Source organism: Anolis carolinensis, chromosome 5 (genome assembly GCF_035594765.1).
Source record: "Anolis carolinensis isolate JA03-04 chromosome 5, rAnoCar3.1.pri, whole genome shotgun sequence".
NCBI lineage: Eukaryota > Metazoa > Chordata > Lepidosauria > Squamata > Dactyloidae > Anolis > Anolis carolinensis.
Genome location: NC_085845.1, coordinates 28,547,173 through 28,560,494, shown reverse-complemented (window position 1 = coordinate 28,560,494; position 13,322 = coordinate 28,547,173). Strand labels below are relative to the sequence as shown.

Below are 13,322 nucleotides of genomic sequence, written 5' to 3'. Positions count from 1 at the left end.
AAATATATTGGAATTGGCTGATTTCCATGGTGGAAGCAAACCAAATGATCAGTTTGCGGAGGATGAACTGCAGAATTAATGCAGTTTGAGTTGCTGTGAGTCTTTCAGGCTGTATGGCCATGTTCCAGAAGCTTTCTCTCCTGACGTTTCGCCCCAACCGGAAGAAGCCAGACCTTAAGGCCGCAGGGCCATCAAATACTAATCAAGGTGATTAATTACAACATCCACACCTGCCTCCAACAGACAAGAGTTCTTTCTCCCACCCTGTACCTTACACAGATATATAAAACTCCCTTGCCTAGTTTCCAGCATACCTCACAACCTTTGAGGATGCTTGCCACAGATTTGGGTGAAACGACAGGAGAGAAAGCTTCTGGAACATGGCCATACAGTCCAAAAGACGCACAGCAACCCAGTGATTCCAGCCATGAAAGCCTTCAACAATACGATGCAGTTTGATACCATGGCTCAATACTATGGAATCATTAAGAGTTGTAGTTTTACAATATCTTTTCTGCCAAAAAGGGCTGGTGCCTCCCTAAACTACATAGTTTGAATCCAGTGGTGCAAGAGAAAATAGTGCCACTGCATAATCATTGGGGGAGAACCACATGAGGCACACCGTTCTTAATGTAGGCTTGAAGAGTATGCATTATGTAACAGGAGAAATAAAATAACACACAGACAGAGCTCAAAAGAGCGTTAGAGCACAAATTGAACGCTACTTGTTAAACAAGGTTAATTTGTTCCTATTCCACTTGAAATGGCTTCAAACACTTCTAAACTAGGTCATTTGATTGCTATGAAAGTACATGTCCAAGGCAGCTGTCTTTTCAGCAACAAGTTTATTGGAGAGTTTTGATTGCATCCCAAAAGCATGTGAGATATTTCTGACCATATCAAAGAAAACCTCAACTGCATTATCAAGGCACTCTAATGAGATGGTTTGTTTAATTGAAATGCTTCAAATTACCATCTGGTACAGCATGAAAAAATCATTATTTTCATTAGAGGAACTCCTCGTTAGCTGGAAATTGAAGTTACAAAATATCACGGCATGATATACTTGAAGTATTGTAAAGTACACTCAAATTCGGGTTATTAAGAGACTTTTACATATAAATGGTGCTTCGGTATTAGTTAAGTCATTGCAATCACCCAATTTATACATTTGAGTTTATTTTTCAAATCGGCTATAGCTGAGGGAATGAAGTGGCATGGGGATTATTCTGCAGATCTGTGGAAGGCCATAGGTATTTTAATGGGAGGGGAAAAATGAGCTAATATGAAGACATTTTAATATGCACAAAATACAAAAATTATACTAATTCCTATTACATTATGATTTCCAGAGCTTAAAAAGGTGTCTTTCCCAAGCTCTGGCTAAATTCATTATTTGGGCTTCAACTCTGAACACATAGAAAAGCCAATATTATGCAAGAGAGGAGATGTCCCAGCTGAATCTATCCTTTATCTTCTGAATCATAGTATAAAAGGCATTTTCAAGATTATATATAAAAAGCCTTTGTGGACACATTGAATGTTTTCATGTGCTGGTTCATGTTCTGGAAATAGGTAACGCTTGGAAAGACCCCTGCCCTGAAGCACCAAATAGATCTTAATACAGATTGAGCATCCCTTATCCAGAATTCTGAAATTCAAGATACTGCACAATCTGAATGTGTCCACATGGGAGGCTGAGATCGTAAGACCTTTGCTGTGTTCACAAGCTTTGTTTCATAGGCAAAATTATTTAAACGGTTGTATAAAATTACCTTCAGGCTATATGTGTGAGTTGTATATGAAGCATAAATTAATTTCATGCTTAGACATGGGTCCCATTCCAATCTCATGATGTGTATATATGCAAGTATAGGTGTTCCAAAATCTGAAATCCAAAATGCTTCTGGTCCCTAGCATTTTGAATAAGGAATAATCAGTCTGTACTCATGTAGACAGAACAGTGGAAGAGTAAAGGTATCAAGTCAGTTTAGTGTATAGCACTGGATACATTATTTTGCTTACTTATGATTCAGCTCCTCAACAATAAAATATCCATCATAAATTTTAGACAGCAGATCTCAAAAAACTATAAATGAATTGCCTGCTTGTTACATTCTTCGATAACTCTACATCCCAGTATGCTTCAACATAACTTGACAACGTAGTGTAATCTCAGTATGAAACAGATCCTTTCAGGTATGAAGGTGGTTCTTATGCATTTTGGTGCTTCAATGCATTTTGATGTCACAGAGCAATGTCTTGGCATCTGCACCCCTTGACCTGGAAGTCTCCATCACCACAACAATCGGATCCAAGCACCCATCATTGCTGGGATTAATCCATCTCTATTGATCCCCATAACCCTGACTGTGCAGAGAACGACAGGATCCATAAGCCGGGTCACCCAGCCTTTGTGCAGTCAGTCACCTGGACATAAAGAAAACACTCCTTACCCAGCACTCCTCCAGTATGCAAGGAGGTCCTGCTCTGGTCATTCACAATGCCATTTCCCCTTTCCCAGGAACAGTCTTTCTGATTTGATATTCAATGGACACTAGTGCCAGGGGTGTTAGACTCATTTGCTGAGGACTCATGACAAAATTATCTTCACAGTAAAACCCATGGAACCCAAATGGCTCCCTTTGTTCATTCCAAGGCTGAGACATGGTAATCCTCTCAAGACACTTTGATTTCCTTTATCCAGCCAGTCATCCTGCCCCGTTAGCCATTGGAGAGTGTAAATCTGCAATTATGGGGAATGCCCTATAATTGGCCAGCGGGCACCACAATCCTGCCTCTTGAAGGGAATCCTCCCAGATGGCTGTGACGTCAGGGCCGGCTCCACCAATCAGCATGGAGCCAGCTCCAGCTGGGATGTGAGTGGGAAAAAAACAAAGGATTTATTTGTATGAAGTTGTATGTTTTGCCTGTAAGAAGCATCCCCCTTGATGGATTGTCACCTTGACGTGGTGAGGGGGCTTGCGTGTTCCAATGAACTTGAGGGCACAACCACTGGAGTCATGCACTCCCAGGAGTGGCCACAGGGGAGGATCCAGACCAAGAACAATCCAAAGACCCAAAGACCTCAACGGCAGAGCAGGTGGAAAATAACATGGTACATGTTATAATGGCTGTGAAGGCGGAAGAAGGCTGCAACAGACTGAGAAGCCACTCTCGTTGTGTTAATCACACCACTGTTGGGACCTCACTCTGTGAAGACTGTGTGTTGACCGGCCATGCACCGACCTCCACACATTTTTAAAAAATCACACACAGACATCTTCCAAGAAATGGAGGAGATTGCCAAAGGAAGGTAAGAAGCATCTCAGCTTCCTTTAATGGCTTACCACAAACGGTCATCTTTTCCAGCCATATCAAAATGAAATACCTCGGTGGCATTCTTCTTCAACGGGTGAGATCTTTTGATTGGGGAAAATTGGGTTTATAACTTCTCGATCTTTCCAGGCACAGATCCACAGGCAGACCACTGCTGGTACTGAAAACCCGCTTAATGGACCTCTGTACTCACGCTTTGGGTTTCTGCTATCCGCGGTCCAGATCTCACTATCCGCAACCCATTAAAATGGTTCAATTTCACCATTGGTTAATCTTGCAGGAATTTGTAAGCCCAAAACATCTAAAGGGCCACAGTTGCCCTCTTTGGTCTTGTTATTTCATTTTGGGAGTAAGGATTTTGTCTGGTTTTAAAAAATCTTGACTTTCCTTCCTCTCTTGGAATTGGAAGCAGCAGGACCATTGCTTGAAGATTAGTATTAGCTCTATTTAACAGTACCCCTTTTTATCCCATTTTATGTTGAATAAAGAAGCTTCATTTGTTAGCTTTAAAAAATTCTGAGATTTTAATTCTTTATCATCGCTCTCTAGAGAACCCAGTTGGAGTCCTCTCATCATCACTGATCACTTGTGAACTTTTTTTATTGTTTGCTCTTCACTGTTCTGTGCTTTCATCATTTTAGACAGAACCAGCAGGCATCTCTCTGCTGCAGAACAGAGCACATCCCTTCCGCACTAGGAAAAAACATACATATAATTCACTCAGGCGCAGCTCTTTATAACTTCCCCAAATGATAGTATTTGCATTAGATTAAAATGAATGTATTTTCTGTTTCAATCATAAGGGTAACTACCCGGATTCAACTAGAGTCAACAACCAATTTCAACTTTATTTTCAGTAGGTGAGAAAGGCAGAGTTGGCAAGATAACTAATCTGTAATTGAATGAAGTTCCATTTATGCATTAATAGGTGATTTCAAGATACCTTTTTGGATTACCTGCTATTTAAAAGGCTTTGGATTTATTATTATTATTATTATTATTATTATTATTATTATTATTATTATTATTATTACATTTACAATAAAATGCAACTTAAATCCACCCAATCAAAACAAAATAAAAAAGCGCAGACACTACACAAAAACAAACTCGGCAATATTAAAACAATCTCCTAGTTTTCCCTTACTATAGCTTTCCCCATTTCTGTATCCCATTCTTTTTAAAAAAATACATTAAAACATTTTTTAAAACAACTGACTTCTTCACTCCTCAAGCCAAGATATCTCTCAAAATATTACAATATACTTCTATTGGTTTCATTAACTTCTGCTAAATATAGACAAACAAGTTTAAGATTGAAACATACCCACAAGTAATATAATACAAACAATTTGAATATTTTGACTAAAATTAAAATCTTTGGTCATTTTAAAAAGCTTTTAAAAAGTAAAGTGGAAGCTGCACTAAAATCATTTGGGAGAAATAAATCACCAGGCACAGATGGTATAGCAATAGAGCTGCTTCAATGTACAGAGATAGAATCTACCGTAGTTCTAACTAAAAGTGGTCAACAAATATGGAAAAAACAATGGCCCATAGACTGGAAACACTCAATGTACATTCCAATCCACAAGAATTGTTACGCCAGGAATTAAAGTAACTGCAGGACCATTGCATGTCCCAGGTAAGTAAAGCAATGCTCAAAATCCTACAAGAAATACTTTTATCAGATATAACAACAACAACAACAGCAATAATAGTTTTATTTCTTGCCCATCTGAGAAATGCCAGATGTCCTACTAGATGGGTTCAGTGTGAAATATAATGAAGTTATGTGGTTATGCGGACTGATCCAGCCACACACACACACACACGGAGAAGAAGGATACCAATGCCTATGGACTTAAGAAAAAATGCACAGTACCCAAAGATGGTCATGTGATTTTTGATTGCTGGGGAGAAAATCTCATGAGTTCCTCTCTTATTTCCTAGAAATAGCTAACAGCATGCTATGACTCTACAAATCTGCTGTTCTGAGACTGTATAAAATCCACATTGAACTGGATTATATGGTGTTATGGTCTCAGATAATCCAGTTCAAAACTGATACTGTGGATTATCTGTCTTGATATTCTGGGCTATATGGATATGTGGAAGGGCCCTGAAACTTCCCTCTCCCTAATGGTCAGACCAATTTTGGTTGAGTCCCTTTTACACATGTGGGAGTCCATGTAGTGAAACTCCCCCTGTGTACACGAACCATAGAAATAGTTTGGTTTTGTTTGTTTACAATATGTAGTATCACAATTAAAGGGCTTTTCTCCTGTAGATGGCACTCCAGAGCTAAGTAAAAAATGTAAACCCTTATCTAGTTTCCAATCTTGGCGATTATTATGTGTGTGCCTTCATGTCAACTTATGGTAATCATTTTTGTAACATGCATCTGCACTGTAGAACTAATCAGTTCGACACCACTTTCACTGGCATGGCTCAACGCTATGGCTTCTATTCAAGTACAAACTCGGGTTGATGTGGTTAGTTTTCAAGATCAGATGAGATCCAGTGTGTTTGGGGTATTTAGACCTAGGTAGCTAAATATCAGGAAAGATAGCCAGGCCTGTAGCGAGGGGGGGGGGTAGGGGTTCAAACCCCCCCCCCCGAAATTTTTCAAGTTATAAAAAAAAATCTCGTTTACTCATGAATTTTAACTGGTTAACCAAATCCCCATGCTAAGTCTATGAGATGCAAAACATTAAGAGTCCCTCCAGGCACAATCTCAAGCAGATATTGACAGGTTTGTAGCGAGGAGGGGTATGTGCTAGGGGTTCAACCCCCCCCCCCCCCCCGAAATTTTCAAAACGCCTCCTGAAATTTTTTTCTGGCTACGGCCCTGATAGCCATGTGTAATGAGTCAATTGTCAGCCTGCTGACTTAGGCCTTTCCACACAGCTGAATAAAATACCACATTATCTGCTTTTAACTCAAATATATGGCAGTGTGGTCTCAGATAACCCAGTTCAAAGCAGATATTGTGGGATTTTCTGCCTTGATATTCTGGGTTATATGGCTGTGTGGAAGGGCCCTTATGGTTATATGTGTCATTCTTTACAGAAGCATCCAGATAAGTCTGAATGAAGGTAATGTAATCAAAATAAGAAAGCTGTCCCGCCAGGATGATCCCATATGCTCGTTTGTTTCTACATCGCTGCAAACTCTAAATACTCTTTGACCTGCAGGCTAAAACAAAAGTCTGCCTTAGATATACTGTATATCCAAGGGCCTTTCCACACAGCCATATTACCCAGAATATAAAGGCATATCTGGGTAATAGTCTTCTTTTTAGGAGGATTTTAAACAAAAAAGATCATATTTCAGGAGTGATTTGGTTGTGTGTTTCTGCATGGCAGGGGGCTGGACTGGATGGCCCTTACAGTCTTTTCCAACTATTTAATTCTATGATCTCGAGTACTTTCATTATATATTCTTGCATGGCAGGGGGTTGCAGTAGATGGCTCTTGGTGAATCTTCTGACTTCAGAACTCTATTTTAAAAATACACATTTCCTCCTCATTTCCATTGAGAACATTACATATGCAAACAAACTGGAACATCACCATGAGCAGCAGAAAATGAAGGTGCTGAGAAATGAAACTTTTCATTCCAGGCTCAAGGCATTTCAGAGTGTAGTCCATCTTTGGGGGCTCTGTATCCATATACATAAACAGAAATGAGATTTTAAATGTATAAAGGAGTTCAGATATTTTGAAATGTTGTATTATGAAATAGTAATTAAGAGCCAACCTTAAGAAATGGTACCACAAAGTGGAGTCCACAACGTGCAAGTATGGAGAAGAGCAAACCACAGAACACCTATTACAATGCTGATTGAGCCCTGCCACGTGCACCATGGAGGACCTTCTTATAGCAACACCAGAGGCACTCCAAGTAGCCAGCTACTGGTCAAAGGACATTTTTTTTAATTTACATCATGTTTACCCCGCCCTTCTCACCCAGAGGGACTCAGGGCGGCTTACAACAGTCAGCAAATTACATTGCCCAAAATGCAATCAATAAAACAACAACATATCAATAAACAATAAAACACTACCACATCAATTAAAACTCTAATTAGACTCTAAAGGTAAACGTTTCCCCTGACGTTAAGTCCAGTCATGTCTGACTCTGGGGGTTGGTGCTCATCTCCATTTCTAAGCTGAAGAGCCGGTGTTGTCCGTAGACACCTCCAAGGTCATGTGGCCGGCATGACTGCATGGAGCGCCCTTACCTTCCCGCCGGAGCGGTACCTATTGATCTGCTCGCATTGGCATGTTTTCGAACTGCTAGGTTGGCAGGAGCTGGAGCAACAGCGGGCGCTCACTCCGCTCCCGGGATTTGAACCTGGGACCTTTTGGTCTGCCCGTTCAGCAGCTCAGTGCTTTAACACACTTCGCTACCGGGGCTCCTAATTAAACTCTATTAAACCTTAAATTATAAAATTTAAAATGCATGTATAGTTAAATTTGTCCACTAACACCTTCGTGTGCACCTTGATTCATGTCATATCAACCTCAGATGTTACTAAAATTAGTTACTAAAATTAGTTACTAAATTTAGTAGATTTAGTTTTTAACTTTATGTTTTTAAATAAAATTACAACTGTAACTTCGGTTCGCTTCTGACTCGATAAATAAATGAAATCATAAAAACAATAAAGACAAATTACCTGGTGTCTAGACGATTCTGAACACTGCATTACAAAAATGTACTTTTCCCATTTTTTTCTCCCATCATGGTATTCTAGCAGTGAATGGTGGAACTTAAGTGTTCACTTATTTACACTTGCAGCCTGAAAAATTAAACATTACATTGACATAAATTTGATCAAAATCTATTACTTTGCTTCTTTAAAGATTATCTGTATTTCATCTTTTGAACTGAGTTGTGACATCTCTTTGGCCTCCTGGAGGACCAGTCCAAGACTTCTCTACCCTTTATCCATTGATACCATCATCTAATGATTTCCTTTTGTATGCCTCTCCTGCTAGATAGTTGAAATGCCTTTCCTAAGGCTTCATTAAATATAGCAAGAGCTATGCACTAAAATATGCTGATATTTTATATTCTGCTTTTGCCTTTGACCCATAATTGAAGATCACTGGACAGAACATATTTGAAAAACAGAAAAAAATATATTTTTAAAAAAAACCTTTTGTGTTTGTGTGTGTACTTAGAGTTGTCTGTTAGCTTATGTGACCCATGAATTCCATAGAGTTTTCTTAGGCAAGGAAGATCAAAGGTAGTTTTTTCCCTAGTTCCTTTCTCTGAAATATAGCCTATAGAATCATAGAGTTGGAAGACACCGCATGGGCCATCCAGTCCAACCCCTGCCAAGAAGCAGGAAAAGAGCATTCAAAGCATTTCTGGCCATCCAGTCGCAATTTAAAAGCCTCCAAAGAAGGAGCCTCCACCACAGTTTGGGCAGAGAGTTCCACTGCTGAACAGCTCTCACAGTTAGGAAGTTCTTCCTAATGTTCAGGGGAAATCTCCTTTCTTGTAGTTTGAAGCTGTTGTTCTGTTGTTATAGCACCCAGTATTTGTTGATAATCTCACATCCAAGTACAGTAGAGTCTCACTTATCCAACGTTCTGGATTATCCAACACATTTTTGTAGTTAATATTTTCAATATATCATGATATTTTGGTGCTAAGTTCATAAATACAGCAATTACTACATATCATTAATGTGTAATGAACTACTTTTTCTGTCAAATTTGTTGCATAACATGATGTTTTGGTGCTTAATTTGTAAAATCATAATCTATTTTGATGTTTAATAGGTTTTTTTTTAATCTCTCCTTATTATTAAGATGGTAGCACTCTGATCATATTGTCATGCCAATCTCTATGATAGTTAAGTTGGCAATTGGTAGAGAAAGGTGCTGACAAAAAAGGGTCAGAGCCTTTTCGGTTCTCCCATATTTTGAAGCACTGACTTTTTCTTGTGAGCAACTGAGAAGCTAACCTCATGCTAATGGAATTTTGAATCAACAGAGGGCAGCAAAGTATGAAAAGATTTCTGCCTGCATTGCTTTTGGTTCTCTTGGCCTTATACTTGCTCTATGCCAGTTTTCTTTCAACGAGTTTTTAACTCCTCTCCAGCAGGAGATCATAACTTAAAATTCTTCACTATTCCTGAAAGATGTCCTAAGAACTTTAAGATGATATTGATAAGGTAACAATTCTGGTGTGTGTGTGTTTAGAAATAACATTTGGGAAGAAGCAACTAACGAGTGCATGCATGTAACTATTTAGTATTTAAAGTAATTATAATAGTTTTGTGGACTGGGATTCATTAAACAAGTATCCCACAAGCCAGATATCATCCAGTGTCTCTTTCCACTAGATCACTGCTAAAGCATGAGTCCTATTAGGAAAAGTGCTGAGAGAAAAAGAATTCATTGCAGGTAGGCAGAGATTGAAGTTTCCCATATGTTCATCATAATAAATATATTTGCAATCATGTACAGTGCATCTTTTAGTCACTGCAGAAGCCGCCTGACCACATCAGGCAACTTCAGAACTACACATTTTGAGTTGCAGGTCTGGCAATAGATGGCCATTGTGGAAAATGGTACAGTTTCCTCAGGCAACAGTTGCTGAAAGAGGACAACATGATATTAGGTAAAATTATCCTGCAGCTTATCCTATGCATCCCTCAATTGGACTTTCAAGTGGAATTTTCAGGTTAGTAGAGAATTCTCTTCTATTGCCAGTGCTGTCTTTTCAGCTGGCCTTTGTATCATGAGACAGTTATGTTCACAAGCATCACAGTATCTTGAGTATCCCTGCTATCTTGGTATACACCACGAGTGCAAAGCTCTTGGGAGTGTCTGCCTGGCCTGGCCTGGCTTGTCTGTTCATCCATCTGCCCTGGATGGCATGAGTCCAGGCTGTATGAAGAACTGTGTCTCTGCTATCTCAGCCAGCATCACAATATATCCCAGTGACTCCCTCCCCATTCAGAGGGTTATGTATTCATCTTGCCTTTAGGCAACATCTTCTCTCCTGTCTTTGCCCCCTAACAACCATCATTAATACTGAAGTTGTCTCCTCATCACCATATTTCGATAGCTATTCACACATAGTTTGCCTAAAAAAGAAACCTGCACAACATTTGGTTGGCATGCCGCATGCAACTCCTCAAAGGACGTCAGCTTAGTAGCCCAAAGAGACTGCCACTCTCACATGACAACTTTTCCTGAAGGAATGCCATATAGGAGATGGAGCAAGCTGTTTTTGCTCCATCAGAGACTAGGGAGCTCATCATACTTACGGAAATCAGTGTCCTAGGCTGCTTCCACGCCATTTTCAGGATGGAGCTCCACAGCGGCCAACATACAACTTCGGGAAGAGGCTCCACCCCTAACTGGGGTAGAAGCATCATTGAATGCTCCCCCCAGAACACGGAAGGCTTCCCATGTTGTGCTGGCTACAATGGAACCAGCATGGGGCCATCCCCATGTGATGCCCCTCTCTTTTGTCATGGAGGCCAGGCAAAGTGAGATGCTTCACCTGGCCTTTCTGATGAGGCCCTAGGGGTGCATCTACACTGCAATTCAAAAGCACTTTAACTGCCATGGCTCAATGGTATGGAATCATGGGAGTTGTACTTTTATAAAGTCTTTAGCCTTTTCTGCCAAAGAGTACTGATGCCTTGGGCTGGGCTTTAGCACAGCTGGTAAATCACCAGCAGTAATAAGATCTACCAACCGAAAGGAGGCCAGTTCGAAGCCTGGTCAGGGTGAGCACCCAACTGTCAAGCCCAGCTCACTGTTTATCTAAACTGTTTGAAAACAGCTTAGAGCTATAAGTAGAGAAATTAGGTACCACTAACAAGTGGAGGAGGTATTTTACAACACCATAAAAGAAAAAGACTAGAAATACCGGTGACCAAAAGGAAGGAGGAAGTCCTGGTGGCTCTTGGTCATAGAGAATGTACCAACAGCCCCCACCATGGCTGAATCTGAGCATAACCTCCAAGACACTGAAGCTGGACTTTGACACAACATACCTCATTTCTGTCTGTTCTGTCCTGTCCAAACAGCATTGAATGTTTGCCGTGAGTCCCCTTGGGGAGATAGGGCAGAATATAAATAGTTGTTGTTGTTGTTGCTGCTGCTGCCGCCGTTGTGATAATGATGTTGATGATGATTACTATTATTATGCCTCAACAAACTGCCAGTTCCAGGATTCTATAGCATTGAGCCACAGCAATGTCAAAGTGCATTAATTCTACAGTGCATGACACAAACCAATGGATTCAAATTGTAAAAAGTGGAGATTCAACCTACACATTATCCTGATGATAGGAGCTGTCTCAGAGGGTGGTGAACTCATCTTCATTGAGGATTACTAAACTGTGATTTAATGGTCATCTTTCAAGAGTGCTATAATTCCTGCTTGGTAGGTGATTGCACTAGATGACCCTGGGGTCCCTTCTAGCACTATGATTCTCAACAGAAATATTATAATGGGTATAGGCTATGTCCAGAATAAAAAATAGTAGGAGTACTAGCTGCTGCAATGCCCCGTTTAGCTTCTGAACTTCTCAAAGGCATCTTGCTGGCTACAGTAGGGACCAGGGCATTGGACTAGAGAGGGCTTTGCTCTGATGCAACAGGGCTCCTTTTAGTTTCTTAAGATGATAAAGTTGAGCACTTCTTTCCTAACACACCAGTCTTTGAACCACCCCTTCTTTTCATGCAAAAGGCTTAAGCCATCGCTGCTGGCCTCAGGACCAAAGTATTTACTGGAGAGCAAGGCAAGAAGCTCCCTTCTCTCCCACAGCTGAGCATACAGCTGAATTTACAGTCAAATCAACACGGCACTTTTCTTCAAAGCCTCTGACAGCCCCACCAGTGATGCTGCCTGGTGCGCACTTGGGTTCCAGCTACAAGCGATCTACCTCCTGCAGACGTATCAGTGCAGGCAGCTGAGTAGCAGATTCTCCCAGGAGGAGATGAGGCTGGTTGGGACAGTAAATAATTAGCTTTGCTGCCGTTGGCTACAGGAATGATTATGAATTTTTAAGCGCGGCAAGCGATTGAAGAAGTTTCTGTTTGCTTTCCTCCAGCCAACTTGCAAACCTTTGCTCCAGGAGGGAGAATATTCCCCCCAAGCAGCTAGACACACAGGTGGGAAAACATTTAAGGTGCAAGAAAGCTGAGCCAAGAGTAGGCTGCTCAGAATTAAGAGAGGGGACTGAGGGTGGGAGTGGAGGGAAAAGGGGTCACAAATGCAAGGGAGATTCCAGGATAAAAATACATTTTTTTTAAAAAAAAGTTTCTTGCTTGTGTAGCCTTGGGTCTATCAATTAACAGATTATACTCTAGGCAGTTTGCTCCTGGGAAAATAAAATTGAGTGGGTTGTTATGAGTGCAGCCACTCAAGTTTGGCAGATTTTCAGTACTTTTTTATTTGCCTTAAATCTTTTAAAATTAAGTGTCGGTGAAAGGCATCTTGTTGACAGCTTTTGAAATGCATTTTTTTCTAAATCTCTGTATAAAACTTTCTCAACATATCCTTGTTTCTTATAGATTCTTTCCTGTAGGGTCCTATATTTGATTTCATTACCATAAGATCAGATACATCTAACATGAAGTCCAAAAATCTGAACAAAGGAGGATACAGTGACTTTTAGCCTCTCTGCTTTCTGTAATGGCCTTGGGATGGGGGGCTCCATTCTGGGTTATATTATAGTGTGACAATGCAATCCTTAATAGCAAGGGTAAACCCAGTCAGCATAGTCAGGGATAACAGGAATTGTAATCCCATACATCTGTAAGGCAACTAGGCAACCAATTTGGAGAGTCTGCCTTGGCTGGAGATTGCATTCAAGCCTATTTACTTTGTACATATGGTGATTATGTACTATTTTATGACACCCATAAATATGTCATACATTACTAGACATGGGAGTTGTAGTTTGGTGAGGCACCAGCACTATTTGGGTGAGATGGCTA

The 13,322-nt window shown here is 40.4% G+C and overlaps 1 long non-coding RNA gene across 2 annotated transcripts; it reads right to left on the bottom strand.

The window, feature by feature from the left end:
- Positions 1 to 1,606: 1,606 nt before the first annotated feature.
- On the bottom strand, positions 1,607 to 12,390 carry LOC134299626 (uncharacterized). Of its 2 annotated transcripts, XR_010006856.1 has the most exons (4): positions 11,372 to 12,390; positions 8,024 to 8,146; positions 6,915 to 7,003; positions 1,607 to 4,032 (listed from the first exon to the last, which is right to left on the bottom strand). It is a non-coding gene; the product is annotated as an uncharacterized LOC134299626 (long non-coding RNA). The 2 variants fall into 2 exon arrangements; XR_010006857.1 differs by lacking the exon at positions 6,915 to 7,003 and having other exon boundaries at positions 11,372 to 12,382.
- Positions 12,391 to 13,322: the final 932 nt, after the last annotated feature.